Source organism: Galeopterus variegatus, unplaced genomic scaffold, assembly GCF_000696425.1.
Source record: "Galeopterus variegatus unplaced genomic scaffold, G_variegatus-3.0.2 Scaffold418, whole genome shotgun sequence".
Classification (NCBI taxonomy): domain Eukaryota; kingdom Metazoa; phylum Chordata; class Mammalia; order Dermoptera; family Cynocephalidae; genus Galeopterus; species Galeopterus variegatus.
Window position 1 is genome coordinate 456,443 of NW_007726529.1, and position 20,941 is coordinate 477,383.

The 20,941-nt window shown below is 39.6% G+C and overlaps 1 protein-coding gene across 2 annotated transcripts in view; it reads right to left on the reverse strand.

The window, feature by feature from the left end:
* Positions 1 to 20,197, reverse strand: part of DAB2 (Dab, mitogen-responsive phosphoprotein, homolog 2 (Drosophila)) — a 55,510-nt gene extending 35,313 nt beyond the window's left edge. Inside the window, exon 1 of one of the 2 annotated variants that reach the window (XM_008568507.1) lies at positions 20,021 to 20,197. The gene's annotated coding sequence lies outside the window, so the exon portion shown is untranslated. The remainder of the gene's footprint in view (positions 1 to 20,020) is intronic. The other variant, XM_008568508.1, reaches the window with a different exon arrangement.
* Between the last annotated feature and the right edge of the window lie 744 nt (positions 20,198 to 20,941).

The window sequence follows — 20,941 nt, forward strand, 5'->3', positions numbered from 1 at the left end:
GAAAAGGATTTTACATGGTCTAATTATATTGTCACTAGATTCTTTTCTGCCTAGGTACCAGGAGTCATACTTAGTCAAACTGGCTTATTAACATTGATTTGACTGCTAGGTCTGAGGCATAACTTGCAGATCAAAGAATTTAGATTTATTTCAGTACATTCTCTACTATTCAGTGCTTGGACTTTTTTTTTTTTAAGCATGATAGGAAGTCTGAGTTCTTGAGTTGGCAACTTTCAATATTCTTGACTCATTAGGACCTCTCCTATTTTGTAAGTACCCCACCCATTTTGTTTTTAAAATAACTTTTTATTAGTAATATTTCCTATTAGAGCTTAAGGAATACTCATGTTTAGGAGAGTTTCAGCTTAAAAGAGCTTTTTTTTTTTTGGCGACTGGCCTGTACAGGGATCTGGACACTTGACCTTGGAGTAATCAACACTGCACTGAGCTAACTGGCCAGTCCCTAAGAGAGCTTTATGCACCCAATAAGACCCTGTTCTCTAAACTGGGCAGTGGCACACAATTCACTGGAAGTATCTGAAAAGTGTTCACAAGTTAAAGTGAAGTATTAAGTTTATGATCAATTTTGCAATCATAGTTTTACTAATTGTTGCAGTACAATGGCTGTTAGTTTGAACACTTAACTCCACTAGAGTTGGAAAAAACAGAAAGTATAGTCTTCATAATCAGAGTATGTTTCAGCCTCTTGGCAAAGCTGGGTGCAAGTTAATATGTTTGCATAAACAAAGATGCGCACAGCGCATTGATTCTTGAGTCCCGCTTATGCTTATTCAGATTGTAAGAAAGAGGATGGTGTTAGAACATCCCTGTGGTCTTTCTATTATGTGGAATTTTTCTGAATATGAACACATGGGGCTTGAGGTTGGATTAATTGACATTAGAGAGTATACTCACTTTAGCTTTAACATCCCAGCCAATAATCATGGAAGGCGAAACTTACATTCCACGCCAGTTCTTGAGTATGACCTCCCCTAGCTTAGACTAAACAGAACAGGAAAACAGGAACCTAACTTCCTCCTTTAACTCACTTCTACAAGGGGAAGACAGTGACATTGGTTTATGAGAACTACAGAGGTTCAAAAATCACATTTCTATCATTGCTTTACATTGCTGGTATTGGATCACATGGGCTATGCTCTGCCATGGTTACCGTTGCACTGGGAACTAGCTGGATGTTGGCTCAACCAGGCTATGGTACTTGCACTCTGTATATCTCAAGTGAGCTGGCAGGGCAATATAGCAGGCACAACTTGATGCGGAAAAGAGAATGGGGGGTTTCTGGTCTATGGTGTGCTTCAGCACAGCTCCACCAAAGCTCTGCATTTGGGGGTTATTAGGCACTGATTCCCCTAATGATGTGGTATTTGTTCTTCTATGCTGTTGCCCCTTTTGTACCTGTCCTTTAGGACCCATGTGGGGAAAACACATTGGCAAGGTAAGGACTGCATCCTTGAGCCCAAGGTCATAATATTAAATACCATCTTGAACCAACTTATTAGCTGCTTTTCTTTCTATTTAAGCAGATACAAAATCATCTATGGAAGGAGGCATGTGAGTTATTTCCATTAATTCTGAGTAAAGGCTATAAAGAATCCAGTATTCTGGGAGAAAGAATAATATGACTTTTGGAGGGATGGGAGGGGCTTGATGAAAGCTACTCTTCCCCATATACTTGGCTTTAGAGCTCAAAGGTGGCTGGAAACCCCGTAGGCAAGTTTGTATAATGAGCCAAGTCGTTTCCGAGTGATGGCCAATGGATTGATGTGGAGAGGAGGCCCAAGGGAAAACTCTTTATGGGTAGAAGGCGAACAGTCCAGACTAAAGACCTGGGCTCAGATGTCAGGGTTCCCATCTAACACAGCCAAGAAGATACCCTGGCACTCTGGGCATGCCTCAGTGCAGTGGCTGGTGGGTGTCACATATGAGCACACTGAAAGAGCTGTGCACTAGAGGGCCTATGTCCCCTGTGGGGACATGACAGAACTCTGCTGAGCACTTCTCCCCATGTCCTGAGAAACTACTGCAGGACCAGCCATGACAGCACCTGCCTGGGCCGCCTGAGCACTTTCTTCAGTGAATAAAACCCTCCAGGCTTGAGTGGCAGCACAGTCGCCTGTGCTGGGTGGCCTCAGTGAGCCGAGACACCTGGCCACAGTGACAGTGGCAGAAGTGGGCCCCCCACAGGGTTTGGTATTTCTAGCTTTGAAATGACAGTAACCAGAAAACATACAAAAAAGCAAGTGAAAGCAACCAGATTTTATAAAGCTAACGTGCTCACAGACAGCTGGAATGGGGGAATGGAATAAACCCGTGTTAAAATGTGAATGTAAAACTATTGTGTAGCATTAGATGGTAAAGTAGGACACTGTATTTCATTCTGCTTCCCTCCTATCCTAAATTCAAGGGAAGAAAGTATTCTAAAGAACGAACAATTTACATGAACAACTTTAGAGTTTTTAACATTAAAAAAATAAATAAATAATAAGACGAACCAGATTTTATAAAGCTAACGTGCTCACAGACAGCTGGAATGGGGGAATGGAATAAACCTGTGTTAAAATGTGAATGTAAAACTATTGTGTAGCATTAGATGGTAAAGCAGGACACTGTATTTCATTCTGCTTCCCTCCTATCCTAAATTCAAGGGAAGAAAGTATTCTAAAGAATGAACAATTTACATGAACAACTTTAGAGTTTTTAACATTAAAAAAATAAATAAATAATAAGACTAACGTGAAAGCCATTAGAAATTTTCTATTGCCAGGTCTTTGGGGCAGTGATTTGAGGAGAAGCCTTGTGGTACTGATACGAAAACACAGTAAATGCATAAGTTTTACTTTAAATTTGACATCTAAATGTACAATGGATATTATGCTTGATCCTTGCAGGAAAAGGCAGTCGAGTCAGGGCCAATACACGTACACTATTCACACCTTCCCAACAATCCTCCCTCACATCTTTGTACACTTACCCAATGGACCAGCAAGTATTTTATCATTTTCATTTCTATCCTTCCTAAGTTAGGTTAGATACTTCTACCAAAACTAACTCCTTTTCCTAGTTCCAGGCTAGTTTTTAAATGAATCACACAAATGAATCTTCACAGTTTGTTTCCTAATTGTGCTTTCCCATTTTTATATGAAATAATCCGGAATTAAGTCGACATGCATGTGCAGCATATCTAGTATATGGACTTCAGGATACAATCATTTGTTCATCTGAGTGCCTCTGAGACTTCACCTGTGCTATGTATGCACATAACTCCCAACTGTTAAACACTTTCCACTTTCTACTCAGGTGCCATACAGTAGTCATCATGAAAGTTTATGCTTATGTTAGAAGAGTCAAAGAAAGCATGTTTTTTAGATGCATGTGTTTTAAACATTAAGCTATTAATGGAGAGCCACATACACTAGTAGAACTATTTTATGATATATACCACACCAGGGCATTTTAAAAATAGGCAGGTAATCTTAAACTTTTCCTCTTCCAAAAAGCTGTGTAAGAAATACTGCCTGATATTTGGTTTCTTCTTTAATAGCCTGGCTGAATTATATAAAATCCCAATATGGTTTCCCTTTCCAGGCAGAGCCCCACATTTATATAATTCTCAAAGCCATGGCTTGAGGATTGCTGTACCTTTCTGCAGCACATTTCAGAGACATGCTGTTTGAAGAGTTTAAAGGACGAAGAATCCAGATGTCCTGTAACAGCACAAAGCAGTCAAACTGGGGTGTACAAAGTAATTGTATATAAACAGGTAGGACTTATTTTTTGTTACGTTTCTACAAAACCCTGAAAAAAAAATTCTTACAGTTATGTGGACTCAACAGAAGATCAGTTTCAGTTACCTGATTCTAATACATTCTCTCTAGGTTCTGGGTGGCCTTTTTGGTAGAATATGCCCATTATTTTTGTGTTCAATCTACCATCCAGTTGGCATTAGCCTTCCATGAGACAGACACTTGCCATTGGCTCACATTTCCATGTCTGATACAATCTATTCTAGTTGGGCAAGATATCTGCAGCCAACAGGGCATTTAGGCTTCATCTCCAAGAATACTGGTGGCCCTGCCTAACCCCAATGGTTAAGAATAGTTTTGTTTCATTTTGAAATCACTTACTGTTTACTTTTTATCTGGTATGCTTGAAATATCAAAGATCACTTTAAGGATGGTTTTTGACAACTTTGGTGATTTCCCTTAGAGCATACTTGGTTGCTTTCAAATAAGATGAAGAAAAAAAAGTTATTTAAAAATAAGGAGAGACTTTCTATTTATTTGTTGAATATAAGGCTTATAGAGAACCAGCAATCTGATAACCAGCTTTCTCTTCTCCCAATACCAGTATTCTAGCATGCTGAAGATGAGGAAGTTTCTAGAATACTATCTAAAAGATCAGGAGAGCTCTGAAATAAGAATATAAGGCTCATTTGCTTACTTCCTGGTTGCTGACCAAAAAAATTAGATGAGTTAACAGGTAAGAAATCTTACATAATTTCAGGTTTTGGAATACAAAGGAGAAAAGTGAATCTATCAATTTATCTTGCTTCTTGAGGTGATATATTAATACTATACAAGTCTTGAAAATCCAGAATATAAGACCCCAAAAGGGCCATAAAATAGCTAGCCTGCCTGCTTTAAAACTGTGCTTATAGTTATTTAAAAACAAAAAAAACTCTTAAGAAGCTGCTGTGGAGTGAGTACAAGATGAACAAAGTTGGCAGAAGCGCACAATTAGCATGCTTGGAAAAGTAATTCAGGGGACCTTGTATCTAGCAAGGACTTCAGGAAAGAGCCACCCCATGTGATCTCAAACATTAAACATCATTCCTAATCTAAAGAAGCTTTCAGGAAGTCAGTTTCTATACCACTTTAGGAAGTCATTTAAGCGACCTCTACAAATAAGACTAACATGGATGGTGGTGATTCAAAGAACTAAGACTTCTTAGGAAATGAATATACAGCTCACTGATCTTTTTCTTGGTTGTAATAATCTAAGAACACAAGGAAAGACCTCAGGTATCACCTTAATCTGCACAGATATCAAGTTTATCACAGGATTAAAGAGAAACTTTGAAGATTTTCTAATATACATATTCCACTGGATTGTTTCCTCAAGTCGTATCTTCTAACATTATAATTATTCCAGAGCTGGGAAAGGGAAAAAGAAAATCAAATTTGTACCAGCTGCATATAAACAAGATATCCATGAAAATCTTCATGGTGTTGTCATTAGACAACATTTTCAAAGGCTCATGTCTCAAATATTTCATTTACTTTTTTTCTTCATTTTTTAAGGGTAAGCTCCTCAAATGGCATTAGCCAATGACTTTGAGGATCCTAGAAAAATACTATTTTTCTTCCCAAAGTCCAACATAATATTCTTTTTACTTTTGATCTGGATATCATTATACAAGATTGAAGTAATTGGTATCTTAACTTTATATTAATATGAAGCAATATCCCACGCAATAGGCTGTTTGTAAATATAAACCTTATGCTGTTAGCCTTATAAACAACTCAGTTTAAATATTTTAAAAGGCAATGCATGAACTAAACAAAATATCAAATCATATGGCATCAAATGAATTGCTACTTCCTAAAGGGCTTAACTTATTAAAATGAAAAATTTATATACTAGGATAATCTAAGTTTTCTGGTTTTTTAGGCGATAAAGACTCATTTATTGGATCTGTGTCTTTTAAAATGTGTTATTCAAAATCATCTCCAGCTGCAGATAATTTTAGAGTGAATCTAATACTGGGTAACTATTGCTCCTTACATGTTAAATGAATTTGATTTATGTTAATAGTAATATTACTTATTGTCTAATGGTTGTGCTAAAAAAAAATTAAGAGTTATATTCTGCTTTCTAGTTCTCAGAATATTGGCTAGAAATTATTTCAAGTGTTTGTCCTTTTCACTAAGTTATTATTTACAAACCTGCCTGTATTAGTCTGTTTTTGTTGCTTATAACAAAATACCTGAAACTGGATGATTTACAAAGAAAACAAAATTTATTGCTTACGATTTCTGAGGCTGGAAAGTCCAAAGTCCATCTGGTGGTGGTGACAGTGACCGAAGGGTCTCACATTGCAAGACGGTAGAAGCAGAGAGAGGGAGAGACAGACTCTCTTCTTTTTTTAAAGCCCTCAGAGGGCCGGCCTGTGGCTCACTCGGGAGAGTGCGGTGCTGATAACACCAAGGCCACGGGTTCGGATCCCATATAGGGATGGCCGGTTCGCTCACTGGGTGAGCGTGGTGCTGACAACACCAAGTCAAGGGTTAAGATCCCCTTACCGGTCATCTTTTTAAAAAAAAAAAATAAAAAAAAATAATAAAACCCTCAGAACCATGCCCCTGACCACCATTTTTAATCCATTCACTACTGCATGGTCCTACAATCTAATCACCTCTTCAAGGATCCCCATTTTAATTACCATAATAGGATTTCCCATCCTCTTAACAGTCACAGTGGGGGCTAAGTTTCTAATACATAAAACTTGGGGGACACAATTCAAGCTTCACAATTCAAGCTTTAATGTGTTTTGGGGGTACATAATTCAATCCACTACCCTGCCTATACCTGAGAGCTGTACATGCCACTTAAGTAGTCAAGGCTTGACTTTAGATTGAAATGTTGGTCCAAAATCTGACTCACCCCTGGGAGACTTTCCCCAAGTAAGCAGAAGAAATGAGGGCAGCTCTTCCTTCTTCAGGCTTGTTTAACCTACAACATTCTTATCAAGTTTCATTACCTTTATAAGATGGCTAATCATGGGGTGCCACTGTGGCATATAGTTCTAGAATGCAATGAACTAATAGAAATGGTCCTTTATTGAATGCCACTTAGCTGAACTTCAACTGAGACCTCTTGGCCCTTTATGATACATTCATATTTATATTCAACTACAAAAAAGCTTCTGGTTAGACTACCCAGGAGTGTCAACATTTAAGTGAGATGTTTCATTAGCTTTATTTTCTTTCAGAGAAGTCTCCTCTGTTCTCTGAGCCACTAAATGCCCTGTTGCAAAATTCTGTTCCTGCTAAGCAATTGACACTTTAATATTTAAGGAAAACATGGGAGGGACATAGTATTATCCTTAAGTATGGATTAGTATGTAGCCTTTCTTTATGATCCCTATTATAGTCATTAAGTGAAAGTAACTTTCTGCATCAGAGAATGCAGTTAGGTTATTTGTTTCCTCAGCTGAACTCTATAGCCCTGTGCAAGACAAGTCTTCCTTGAAAAGCCACTATTAAGTTCTTAATCCAATCTTTATTAAAAAGACTCAGAATTGCAGAAAAGGAGGTTAAGACAAATCCTCAAAAAGTAATGATCGAGCCCTTCCACACCCACAGAAGCTTTATAGTGCAGCACAATTTGGAATTAGGAAAATGTTTATCACTGCAGTGGTTTTTTTGACTAGCAACATATTCCTTAACTAACACACCATAGAAAGCATATAAATAATTAGTACCACCAAGGGAAACAGTGAGAGAAATAACACTAACTAACAAGTTTGCTTAGTCCCTCTAAAATAAGCAAAGTTCTACTTTTTGGGCTCATTATCAGAGGTGAGATATGAATAGTTTCTTTCTCAGGCAGTCTTTCCAGTGTTGAGGTTCCCTACCCTAAATTCTGTTCTACATTTGCACCCCATTTAAGAAATTCCCTTAAGGGGGAAAAAACAAATGCCATCTTTTTGATCTTAGAAATATGTCATCTCTGTCACACTGTGCCTAGCTAGAGTCGCTATGCAAATGGTAAGTTATTAGCCATCCTAGATTTTGCTCTGAAGCCATGACTATTAGAAAATTAAAAAGGCCTTTAAATATTGACAAGCCTTTTTTTTTGTTCAGAGCACATGGCGTCTGGTGATTGATCTATGCTCGAAGCCATTATGATTTAGAAACTAGAAACAAAGTTTGCCCCTGAATGCCAGTGATCTGTATTAGCAAGTTAATTCATATAATCAATCTATATCCTTACTATGTGTCAGGCATTCTTCTACAGTTTGGGGTACATTAGTGAGCAAAAGAAAGATCTATTATCATAGAGATTACACTCCAGCAGGGAGAAAAACCTAAATGAATTATAGTCCTTCAGAAGATGATAAGTGCCCTGGGCAAAAAAAGGAGAGCAGAGTACAGTAGATTTGGGTATATAGGGTTGGGGAAGGCTTGGACAGCTTTCTTAGAAATACAGAAGGAATATCATAATCTTAAAAGTTAAATTTATTGAATGTTTATTATATACCAGGAATGATGCTAACCCTCTTTCATTTAATCCTTGGAGGAAGTTATCATTATCCCTCTTTGACCAGAAAGGAAGTTGAGGCACAGGAATGGAGCAACCTTCTGAGAATCACACAGGTCTAATGCACATGCTTTAACATCTTTGCTTTACTAAAACACAGGCAAAAGAGAGAATTAAGCTAGTTCTTCAAAGATAGGTGGAATGTGCATTAGTCAGAAAGTACACTTGGAGAAACGAATTAATAGCAATGTATAAAGAACATTCATATCCACTCAGCTAGAATATAGGGCCTGTGCTGGGTTATACTGGGGGGAAAAGGTTGAGAGGTGGGTCAAGCTAGATTAACGTGGGTTTACAGCACTCTGTTTTTGTCTAGATGGTACTGGGAAGACTTTGAGGTTTTGAGTGATTGTGTGGACGTTGGGATGGTGACAAATCCAAGTATAGGGACATGGCATCAAAGAGTCAGATAGTTGCATGAACTTGCCACTTTGAGTGATTGAACATTGCCGGTTTCTTTCACTTAAATACTTGGCTAATCTTCTGGAAACAAAGCCTGTTCATTGAAAGGTTAAGATCTAACAATCTCAAATGTCAGATTCAAGGTTATTCCATCTTGCCAAGCTATGATGCTCAGTCATCCTCAAACTTCAAATAAACAGTGTCCTAAAGGTAGCTTTTAAAAATGTCAAAGGCCATTTGTCTTACAACTTTTATTCTAAAATCCATTTCATCCTAAAATAAAGGACTCCCCTGATGTCGGTTTTATAAAAATGTATATAAGTGAAATATTTTAAGTGTTAGCCCCTTAAAAACAAAAAAGGAAAATCTTTTGCAAAGTGACTAAAATAGTCATGTCATTATAGCTTACCATTTTATATATGTTCTTTATATCACTATTGAAAACCTAGAAAGATCAGTGCCAAGGACGTGTTGGTTAAGAAGGGTGGTAATAGCATGAGAGACATTTCTGCTTCTTACACATTTAGGATAAGTGATATTAGGGTGACACATGCCTTTCTGTATTTTTAAAATTAAATTCCTTAGAGATGAGCTAATTTGACAGCAATATTTAAAATGTAGGTAAATCTATAGTCTAACCTGGGCTAAAGATAGAATCATGAAGATACTCTAGGATTCAGTCACACGCAATTAAACTCAAAAGCTAAGAGAACCTATAAAGAGAACATGAGCATATCTGAAAGCACGTAGAACACTGCCCCTAGTTAGCTCTCAACACGGTCATCTTAGATATCATTAACTGATACCTATCCAGAGTTGTTGAGAAAAGCTCCTCATATATTAAAATTTCAACAGTAGGTTTTGAATCAAATGATATGTAGTGTCTGAAAAAAACTCTTTTATGCTAGGATTTTGAAAGGTGGTCAGGGTACGACCTATCGTTGACTTTCAGCCTGGGGTTTTGGGACATACTGGGGTCTGCACACATGGTAATGAGTGGGCAGCCTAATTTTAGCATTTTATAGAGCCTAATGGATATCACATCTTAACCCACAGTACAGCTGCACAGGCAAATTAAAAAATCAGCTTTCTTTGATTTAGGCACAAATTATGTTGTCACAACAAGAACCTTAATTATCCAGTGCTGAGTCAAAGGTCTCATCGATTTTCTCAATTTTGGTTTTTTTTTTAGTTATTTTATAAATAGTTTGGTGGACACTTTTAAAATGAGAAATAGAAGGAGAATAAAATGTTGTCCTTGGATGCAATATCAGGTTGAAAACTATTTACTACAATCATCATTAGGCAGGTGGTTACATCCACCAAATCAGACAGATGCATGAGCAATGAATACTCCATTGGTAGAAGTTAAATCAACAGCTTGGAAAGACCACACCATCTGGAGAATTTCAGTAACAGCTTATCTGCCTTTCTCAGGCTCTGAGCAGATATAAACCAGAACATATGGATATTGCTCATTATAAAAAATCCTTAAAATTGAAAAAAAAAAGGAGGGGGGGTTCAGAACTGTTTTATTTATACGAACAGATGATAAGGCAAGCTGAGGTTTTCCATTTTGCTCACTCTATAATAACTTACAATCAATGTCGTAAATGAGAGTGGCTTGATTTACTCCTTCACCTGGCCATATCGTTTATGGAACACCTACTATGTGCCAAACACTGCATTTTGCTATATATACAGTGACAAAGTAGACATGGCCTCTATACTTAGGGGGCTTATAGTACAGGCAGGGGAGAAAGAATAAGTAATAGGTAAAACTGGTACTAAGGGTTTTGGAGAACAAACACTGCATTTTGCTATATATACAGTGACAAAGTAGACATGGCCTCTATACTTAGGGGGCTCATAGTACAGGCAGGGGAGAAAGAATAAGTAATAGGTAAAACTGGTACTAAGGGTTTTGGAGAAAATATTTCTGATAAGGGTAGAAAGCTTCATTGCCATTAATAATGTTCAGTAAGAGAAAGAAAAATTAGTCTTCAAGGAATTCTACATACCTTGCTTTCTTATTGACATCAACCAAAGAAAGATTCAAATTTTGTCTTAATGTCTAATTGCCCTCTTCAACAGGTTTAAATTATGACATATACTTAAAACACTAATTAGATAGAGGATATTTGCATTTAATGTTTGTGAGTCTCCTAGAACCATATTGCAATCTGGAAGAGCATCTGTGTGATGGCGCCAGTAAGAGTGAAGAATGTGTAATACATGATATTATTAAAAATTTTCAGTGATGTTTCCTACAAATTTATCTTAAAATCTAAAGTTTTGCATCAACACTATTTTCATAAACACCAGAGAGAAACACTATGCTCACCTGGCATTCAGTTCTGCCACTTCAAAAGTGCAAGCAATTCAGGGGTGATGTGGATTTCTGTGTTCTAGAACTGAACATATTCTGTGGCACTCTTAATTATTAGATTTTCTAAGAATACAATAGCATCACTTTCAGTTCAGGCCACACTATGAATCTCATATTTAAATGAAACAATATTATGAAAATGTAACCAAGGGTCCCATGGCTGGCTTTGGCCATTTCAAGAGCACTACCTAGTTACAAGAGCATGAGCAAGGGAATACCAGGTAGCACTTGATTAAGGTTGGCTTTCATCAAGAAAATGGGCTTATCACCCCAGACAGCAAGCCCTCAACAAGAGTTGGCTAAATGAAGCATAAGAGTCCAGATCCTAAAATGCTTGCATCCGTTATTTTATGAAAACGTTCTGTATAGGAAGCTGAACATTTGTATCACTGTACACTAACTGAGAACAGAATTACAGAATTTATTATGTACCTGAGTATGTCTAAAAGTATTATCTGTATCCTTGACTGTTTACATGTCTACTGAAGCTGGCAAACCTCTGACCCTCCATTTTTCACAATTACCCTTTCTTTTCATACCTCTTCTCCCTCCTTACAATTTTTTTTAATGGAGTTCCAGCATTCTCTCCAACCCTGCCTCATTGCCACCCCAAGTTCCTCCTTCCCCCAAAGCTATACCACCTTGTATCATATACGTTGTCCCTCATGACTAAGGAGCAAAAGGGAAATATGTAGTACCCCGAATGTTTAAGTACATTGCTTTTTACCAGACTAGAAAAGCTGGGCACATAAATGGCTCCTATTAGTGTATTCTGATCTTTTCTCCACCTGTAAGATAGGTACTCTTTAATATGTTTGAAATACTTGAAGTCAAAAAACTCTCTGTGGGATGAATTCTTCCTTCCATCTTCTTAAAAGGATTATAATGACAATCTAATTTGTAAGAGACTCTTGTTGCAACTGGCCCACGTTTGTGGCTGAATTTTTGTAGGAGTGCCCTACCAGCCTCCTCGCCTTCCTGGTTTTGTATTAATCAAATACCAGCAATCAGTTCCTCTGTTCACACTCAAGCTGAGATTCAAAGTCCTTCCTAAACAGTCTGCAGACCACACACATCCACCTGCTCTCTAGAGAGGCTGATCTAGTCCGTCTTCCCTGAACAGACACATGGACGCACCACGCCTCCTTATGTTGCCTCCCCAACCTGTTATACTTATTGGTTTCACCTACTTAAATTCATACCTGTTATTCAAAGTCCACTCAAGATGTGTGGTGTGGTCTTAAGGAAGTCTTCACCGGCCTCTCACCAGCTGTACCATTTTTCCACATGTGCCATAACCTATTGTCGCCCTCTGATGAATGGAGAACTCTTCTCTCAATTCAATAAAGCTTTTAAGGTCAGAAAGTTATTTTCCCTGCTTATCTGGTCTGGTAAAGAGCAGCATACTTAAAACACTAGGGGTAGTACATATTTCCCTTTTGCTCCTTAATATTAGGTTAGGCAAAGCTTTTCTCTACTTTGCTGATTTTTAGTAAAATATAGGTTTGGTTTCTTTTTCCCCCAGATGTTAAACAATCCGCATTCAACCTCATTCTTCCTGCCAATATAGCCAGGTTAACTTATCTGAGTCAGCATTTTGTTTTCCTGCTTTAATGAAGAGATCTGATTAGCAAATAAAGATTCAAGTTCTTGCCCTGACATCCATGGTTTAGTACAATCCATCTCTCTTCCAAACTCTATCACCTCTTAGTTCTCTGCCACCTATACTCTCTTTTGGCCAAACTAGCCATTCAGTGTTCTTTGGGCGTACCTTACACTCACTCATCTGCATGATTTGCTTGTATGCTGTTGCCTCAAACACATTTTTACTTCCTTTGCTTATCTGTCTTGCATCATTCCTTTAAAGGTCAAATTCATTATCACAGCAATGTCTTTTTCTTCTTCTGAACCCATATAACACTCTGTATTACTTAATTTCAAAAAACCATACATTAGTTGAGTAGTTGTCATTTTCTTTAAATTTCTTGTAGGCAGCAATTGATATCTATGTGTGCCCAGCAGGTGGTAGGTAAATATTTGAATCCAACTTTCAATTACCCACTTCTAGTTACTGCCAACTTCAGATAGCTAGACAAGTTAGAAATCCCAAAGAACAAGTTATCAGGCAGTTAAGCAAGCATCTCTGTATCAAGATTTTTTCAGAAGACAACTTGGACATCAATTAAAATCATCTATCATTTCAATGCAAGTACGTACATGTATGTTTTCTAAAAAGCATCAGCTATAACTGAACCTTGGCCTGGGCAGAAACCAATATTGTACCTCCTTATTATCAACCAACAATTGATGGAAAAGCCTGTTCTACGAGCTACATATTTGTTTTTTAATTCAAAAATGGGATTGCATTTAAAATGTTTAATTTTAGAAGGGGGACAACCAGAAACAAAAACAAACAACAACATAACAACAAACCCAATGATGATGTAATTAAAGTGTAGCTAAGACTTTTCTTTAAAGGACAGATATTTGAGTGTAACCTACAATGTGTAACCATTGTGATTTCTGCTGCCCTAACCTCAAGGGTAATTGTATGTTTTCCTGACAGACTCACGGTGTATCCTAATGCAAAACTGGTTCGATGTTCTTAATGACTATGCCAGCCTTCTGACATATGTTTAAACACATTTGGCTTATTTCTGTTGCGCTAAATGGTAACAGAAGTCTCTTTAGCATATGAATTACATATTATAGAAGATTCGAACAGGTCTTGGCCCCTTAATATGGCACGTGAAATATGAAAAATAAGTGAGATCGGTTGGATGAAATGTTTAGAACAGGGAGGGCAGCTGTGTCCCATATGGGCACAATTAGGGAAGAAGTTACTCCTTACTTCGCAATTCTTTGGGTGTGGATTAACTCTAGACCTCAAGAGGATTCAACTTTCCCGGCCAGATAATTATGTGGTACCTTAAAAGTTAACGTTTTTGTACCTCTACTGGTTTACAACACACTGCCACATTCTCCTGCTTGACCCTCACATTTAATAGTTGCAAGGTATATAGGAAAGATGGTCTTCCAATTTTTAATCCAAATGTATTCATCTCTAGAATTTAGGTTGCCTAATCACACACAGTGAGAACAAGACCATTTCCCAAATATCAGCTTTGTTATTGCATTGAGAATTGTAGATCTAGGACAGGTACATTTCTGAAGCAGCAGCAGCAGCTTAGAGGAAGTTATTTTTTTTTTTTAATGGCTTCTCTTCTAATTTTAACTTTGGGCCAACTAATTTTACTGATGAGAAAAAAGAAGCTCGGATGTTATGTATCTTGTCATATATGGCAAAGCTAGGTTGTGGACACAGTCATTTGTAGTTTAGAGCCCAAGCTCTAAACCATTAACCCATGTTGTCTCTTCAAAACTAGAGTTCCAATTTGCCACTTCTGGATTACATCCTTGTATTTTTCATTCTGAGGTGTGATCTCTGCTAATCATCAGTCTCTGCTTAATATCAGTCATTCTTAGGGCTGTTTTGCAAGGTGGATAAGGCAACTAAAGATCAGAGACATTGGGCAGCGTGCCTAAGTAACAGCAGAGCTGCTGTACCAGTGCAGGTCTATTTAACTCTAGATTCTATGCTCTTTGCTTCACATGATGAAGGTCTTCTTGATTTCTACTCAGTGGAAGTTTTTCCATTTCCAACCTAGCACCATACTTAATAGTTACTAAATATTTAGATAAACACCATGATTCAAATCATAAAAATTTATGCTTGAATCCTGGCTCATACCGTTTAGAGGTATGACCTTGGGTAAACTAATAGCTACTCATCATATTGGAGCTAAGAAATGGAGATATATTTTCTATTGCAAGTTATTTAAAGTGAAAGTCAAATGGGAGAATGGAACAGTGCTTCATAAGCCATGAAGTTCCATAAAAACTAAGTGGGTAGATTCATTTATGGAGAGACCTTCAACTGCACTTCTGGACATGGCATAAAAAACAAAATAAAAAGTTTTATAGGTTAGAAAAAACCATCTGGTTCAAGGGTGATGATCTAGTTTACTGGAATCTTTTTTTTTAAAAAAGTAACTGGGACAATCTCCTTATAAATGGAAATTAATTATACTCTTTAAAAACCCCAGCAAAGGGGAAAGCATTTGAAAGTGAGGTGATAATATAAAAATAAAGAGTATATTGGTTTTCCTAGGATCAAGAAAGCAATACTTGGGATACTGGGAAAAATGTCCAGGGTCTGTGCTTTTTCACCTTTCTGCATCCTGAGATTCGGTTAAATTGAATTGTGTTTAAATGCTTTTGCTTTATTATTTCTATTACTGTAGGAATCCAAATACTTTGTTGTGCTTTCCACTTAACAACTGAATCATAAAACAATTGAACTATAAAAGCCAGTCTTAGATCACGTGGAAGGCTTGTTGAAATACAGCTGAAATGGGCCCTACTTCCAGAGTTTGGTTCAGCAGATCTGGGATGGGGACCAAGAGTTTGCAATTCTGAAAGATGTTTATGGACCATATTCTAAGAACCGTGTTCTCTCTAGCTGTGAAACACACACACCAAGCTGTGTCCAATCTCCAAAGACTAAATTAATTTGTAGCAGTTCGTCTTTCACATAGAGCTCTAAGTTTGTTTTGGAGTAACACTTCCCATCATATTGCTAGGGAGAAATAAGGTTTCTTTTTACAAAAAGAAAATGTTAAACCACATATACATCACCCAAATTTCTTCCAGGTTGAACAACATTTCAAAAACCCAGCTTTCTAGGGTTCTTACTTCCTATTTTACCCACTCCCTTTATTCTGTGGTTACCTGAAAATCTAAGTGACAGCCCTCATACATTCTGCTTCAGGTTACTTCCCTCCAACTTAACACTCATTCAGAGTTCTGACCAGTTTCAGGCAGTTAAAGGTCACTTGCCCCTAGCTGCTTTGTATGTTACGGTTTTAGAGAAAAGTGCCAGGCTGCTTCTATTCTACATTGAGGCAATAACTTTTATGTTTTTGAAATTTCGTAAGCCTTCATGTTTTGCTATCTAGATGATGTAAGAACTGGCAAGGATTAGAAAATTAAGTATGCGGATTAAAATAAGTTTCGGGGAGGGTGTGAAAGGGCATTCTAAGCAGGAGATTCTACTTCACTTAGTAACTTCTATTTTTAGACCAGGAAGCAATTTGTTCATATTCTGCCTGCCCTCGAGAAGCAGGCTTCCTTTCAGGGTAGGAGAAGGATGCGGGAAGGGGAGTAACCATGGCAACCTGCCCAGCTACACGGGCAGGGATAGTATGGGGCCCGCATGCATTCTGAAGGACTTTTTATTTCTAGCTTGGTCACTCAGTTTAGAGCGAGTGGTCCCTCCCTTCCCACTTCCTTCTGCTACAATGCTGACTCCAGAGGGAAGGATTGCTCCTTCTCTGTAGGGAGCCTGAGAGGGTATGGAGAAGACTTAAATGAGCCCCTTGAGGTCAGCTTGACCAAACCAAAGGGCAGGCTTCCAGGCCAGAACAGAGAGTAATCCCTGTGTGTTCTAGCGTGAGAGCTCTGGCTTTGTTAATATTAAGTGCTTGAATCATTAACATTTTTCAGGTAGGCGAGTGGTATTCAATTTTGATAAGGAAATTTTCCATCTGCCTGCAGTTTTCACAAAAACACATAATTCAGTCTTGGAGGGGGCAAAAACAAACAAACAAAGAAAAGTTTCTAAATCAGATTGAATAAAGTATTCTAAGTATTAGATTAACCGTTTTCCCAACAGCCCTGGGGTAGGTACTATTATCTTCCCCAGATAAGAAAGCTGAAGTGCAGGGAGGTTATGCAATGTGCCCAAGGTCATGCAAGCAGCGGTTGTGTAGCTGGGATTTGAACCTAGGCCGAGGCCTTCAACCACTACCCAATTGTGCTGGGTGGGAGGTAGCATGTGATGTTCCCCACATCAGGAATTTGCCTGACTTTGGTCTCCAAGAGGAGACTGGGTAACTTGCTTTTCTTCTCATTCACACAATTAATTCAATCAGGATACATTACCAAGATTTAGGTTTCCCGTAAACACACATATCTGACATTAAAGCTATTTCATCTAAATGTGATTTGGCCAACCTCTGTGCAGTTAACTGGCACAGCTTCAACTTCAGAATTACGTAGTAGAGCCATGGAGAATTTTAAAATACCACATCCTGTTCCTCAGGTGTTTTATTTTGCCAGTATGGTCCCCATTCTGGTTCTGTCTGAAAGGCTAGAAAACCGTATATGTTTGGTCAGTTACCCAAACCTGTCCGGTCAGCTTTCAAACCTTTCTATCTGAGGAGATATGTTCTGAAGAGCATTAGGGCAATTTAAAATCCTTGGAGAGCTAGGTCCTCAGGAGCCCTCCCAAGTCAGCACATTAGCTTTATCTTTAAGAAAAGCAATAATTAAATCCTCAAGGCAAAAGAACAAGGAAGAGAAATACACGAAACCTTCATAACTATCCAGGTAAAAATAGAGGTGGTGGCAAACTTAGGCTTATGGACATATGAGGGTAGAATTAGAAATGAAACAGCACTTATTCACTATACCACCAAGAGCCCATGTCTCCACAAAGCCTCCTGCTGTCCAGAAGCCACTTGGGAAGACATGCTTACCTGCTCTCTTAATCTTCAGGTAATTGAGGCATGGCTGAGCAGCCCAGTAAATACCACCCCCAACCAGCTGGTAAGCAGCTTCCAGAAGTCCCTGAACCACCTTCATGACAACAAGTACCTTAAAAGCAATATGATCCAACCCAAAGAAGGCAACTGAAATCCATTCAGTCATCAGAGCAAGACAACAAATAGGCCTAATGCACACGAATTTGGACTTTAGTTTAGTCTAAAACTATAAAACATCCTTACTAGAAGTGCTAACTCTGGATTTTGTGTTTAACAGATTAGGGAAGGCTTTTAACAAGTGCCCTGGGTCCCTTCCCTCACTTACATCCTCAGGTAAAGATCACTTGTGTCTGAGATCACCAAAATGGTAACTTCGTATGCGAGACTCAGAATGGGAAGACATTCCTCTACAATCTACTTTTTCTGGTCATACATTAAAATGTAGAAGAATAGGGCTTACGAAGGGCAGTCATTTGGATGAGAAGAAATCAAACTGGGAGTGAGAAGGGAAGGGGGAAGTTAAGTTATTCAGCAGCAAGAGAGAAAAGAATCCAATTGGCCTTATGAGGAAACTGATTAAGAATTTGAAAGAAGTTGTCTGTCCCAAAAATACACACTGGAAAAGACCACTAGGCCTCCTTTGTGCTTTCTCTGGGAGGCTTTCCGCATTGCCCTTTCTACGTTGTATTAAGTGGGGGCATAGTTTATTTCCATAACCCAGCACTTCACCAAAAAGTTCCCTTCCAAAGACTGAGAGCTCAAACCTCAAATAGTCCTGAATTCAAAAGGCAGTAAACTTAGAGTGTCAGAGGCTTATCTCCGTTCCATGAGGGGAGAGACAGAACCCGGGGTGGGTGGGACCCTCGGCCTAGAGAAGAGCAGCCTACTCAAGGTCTGGCTGGGGGGAAAGCCAGCATGTGACAAGGCACTTGGTAGCTGCAATGACCCCCCCCCCCAACCCCACGCACAGCTAGATTTTCCCTCCCCAACAGCCAGTACATACTTCTGTGTGCAAAACCAACCTCAAGATCCCAGTGCAGACCCGCTGTTTCAAGACTGTAAGGAAGATCAATTATACATCCCTTTCAAAGCCATTCCAGGAGCCTTATCACACATCTCAAAGGCATTTTTGTGGCTGCCTTCTCTTCTCCGCCTTTACTTGTGTTTTAGTTAGTTTTGTCTTACCTCCTTCTGCCCCACCCCCCTGCTTTGCCTGATTAGGGCCAGAATTTTTTCATTAACTCACTTTATAGAGCAATAGCAACATTTACTATTCATGAAGTCGCCCCTCCATAATTTTTTAAGTCTTTCCATGTGTCTGGAAGCTTGTTTCTGCTCTTCTCGTTTTACAGAGTGGCTCTCCTCCTTCCAAACACAAACTAAAAAGAAAGGGGGAAAGGTAGGGGACAGACGGGGTGGAGATAACGTCCAGATTCTTTAAGTGTTTTTAATACAGTTAAATTTCCCTTTGGACTCAAACAGCTCCCTGCTGAAATTGACTGCGGACCTGAATTCCAGGCTAAGAATTAAGTCAAGAGGGAAGGACGGCAGAAACAAATAACAGAGTCAGCTCTATGCTATGAAAACCGCTATGCTGACTGGGTCTCCATGACGTTAACCCATTCATTTTTCCCCCCTTTTCTGGAATTCTTACTTAATCTTTCCAAACAGTTTACAGCAGGCAGGCAGGCAGGCACCATTTAAACGCTGCTCCCTGCTTCTGGGATTTAAAACAAGTTTGCTAAATCCCTTGGGCAGATTACTTCTTTAGGAATGCCGGTGTAAGACAAAGCTCACATTTAATACCGTATGTTGTCAGTCACCAGGGAAAAGCTTCTCCAAAGGCACAAACCAGGTTCCCAGCTTTTGTCACACGGCAAAAATAAACACCCTTCAAGGAGTTAATCAGGCGGTCAGCAGCCACACCAGCCACACCAGCGTCCTACCAGGCTGCCCGCAGAGCTTTTAAACAAGCACAAGCACGCGCACATGCACATGCACACGCACATGCACACGCACACGCACACGCACACAAGAGGCGCTCGTTCAATGTCACAAGCTGGGCATCTGTGTCCGACCTCAGAGGTAAATGCATTCCGTGGAAGCATTCCACAGACGTCAGGCCACAAAACCGCTTGTTTCCCCGAGTACACTGTCTCATTTCTAAGATTCCCCACAGTCCAGGGTCTGTCTGTACCCAAAGGGGGGTGGGGGAGAGCGAAGGAGAGAAGGAGGTGGCAAAAATGGAGCCAGAAGGAAGAAGGATTTCGCAGCTACTCACAGGCTAGCTAGCGCCTCTGCGAAGCGAGCATGACTCCCCGCGCCCGGAGCCTCCAGGCTGCAGCGCAGCCCACACGGCGGGCCCCGCTTAAATAGCCGCCGGCCCGGGAGCCTCGGAGCCGCGCGGCCACTCCCGGCCAGAGATATGGTTCTAATCAGATGCTGGCAGCTGAGGACTCCCCAGGAATGTGCCGGGATGTTTTTGCTGCCTGGGCTGGGTAACTCCCCCTCAACGTGTCTGCTGAATCTTCCAAACTTAACTGTTTATTAACTCGCGCCGCAGCCACGCGCACGACCGGCTCCCGCGGGCTTAGCGCGCCCCGCCAGCTGGGGGCGATCGCAGGGGCCCGAAGCCACCGGCGGGACGGAAGAGTCTGGGCCAAGGCACAAGCCCCAGACCGACGCAGCCGGGGGACGGGGGACGCGGGGAGGGTGCAAATAAGGACAGGAAAGGGAGACTCTGGAGGAAAGGGGTGGGATCCGCCGAACTTCATTTCACAAATCCTTTCCCTGGACTGCCACTTCTAGTGATGTGGCACACGAAGCCATCCCCACCCGCTGGGGCCCTTGGAACAAAGGGCTGCCTTTACTCCTGACTCCCCTGGCGAGGGGCAATGCGTCCTAGCGCAGATCTACTGTTTCTAACTTTGAACATGCGAACGATTGCCCCCGTTAAAGACATCAGTGCCTCTTTCATTGCAAACGTGCTTACCCTTAAATTGATGAGCCATCTATGTGTGTGTATATAAAACATACTATATTATTATGTGAAATATAATCCTGTGTAGACAGATATAAAGACGATACTCTATGAAATCGATATAAATAGAATATATTCACGTCTATATAACCTATCTAAATAAGTTATGTTTGTGACATAAACAAAGATTATATATTGGCTTCCTTAACAGTATATGTGCAT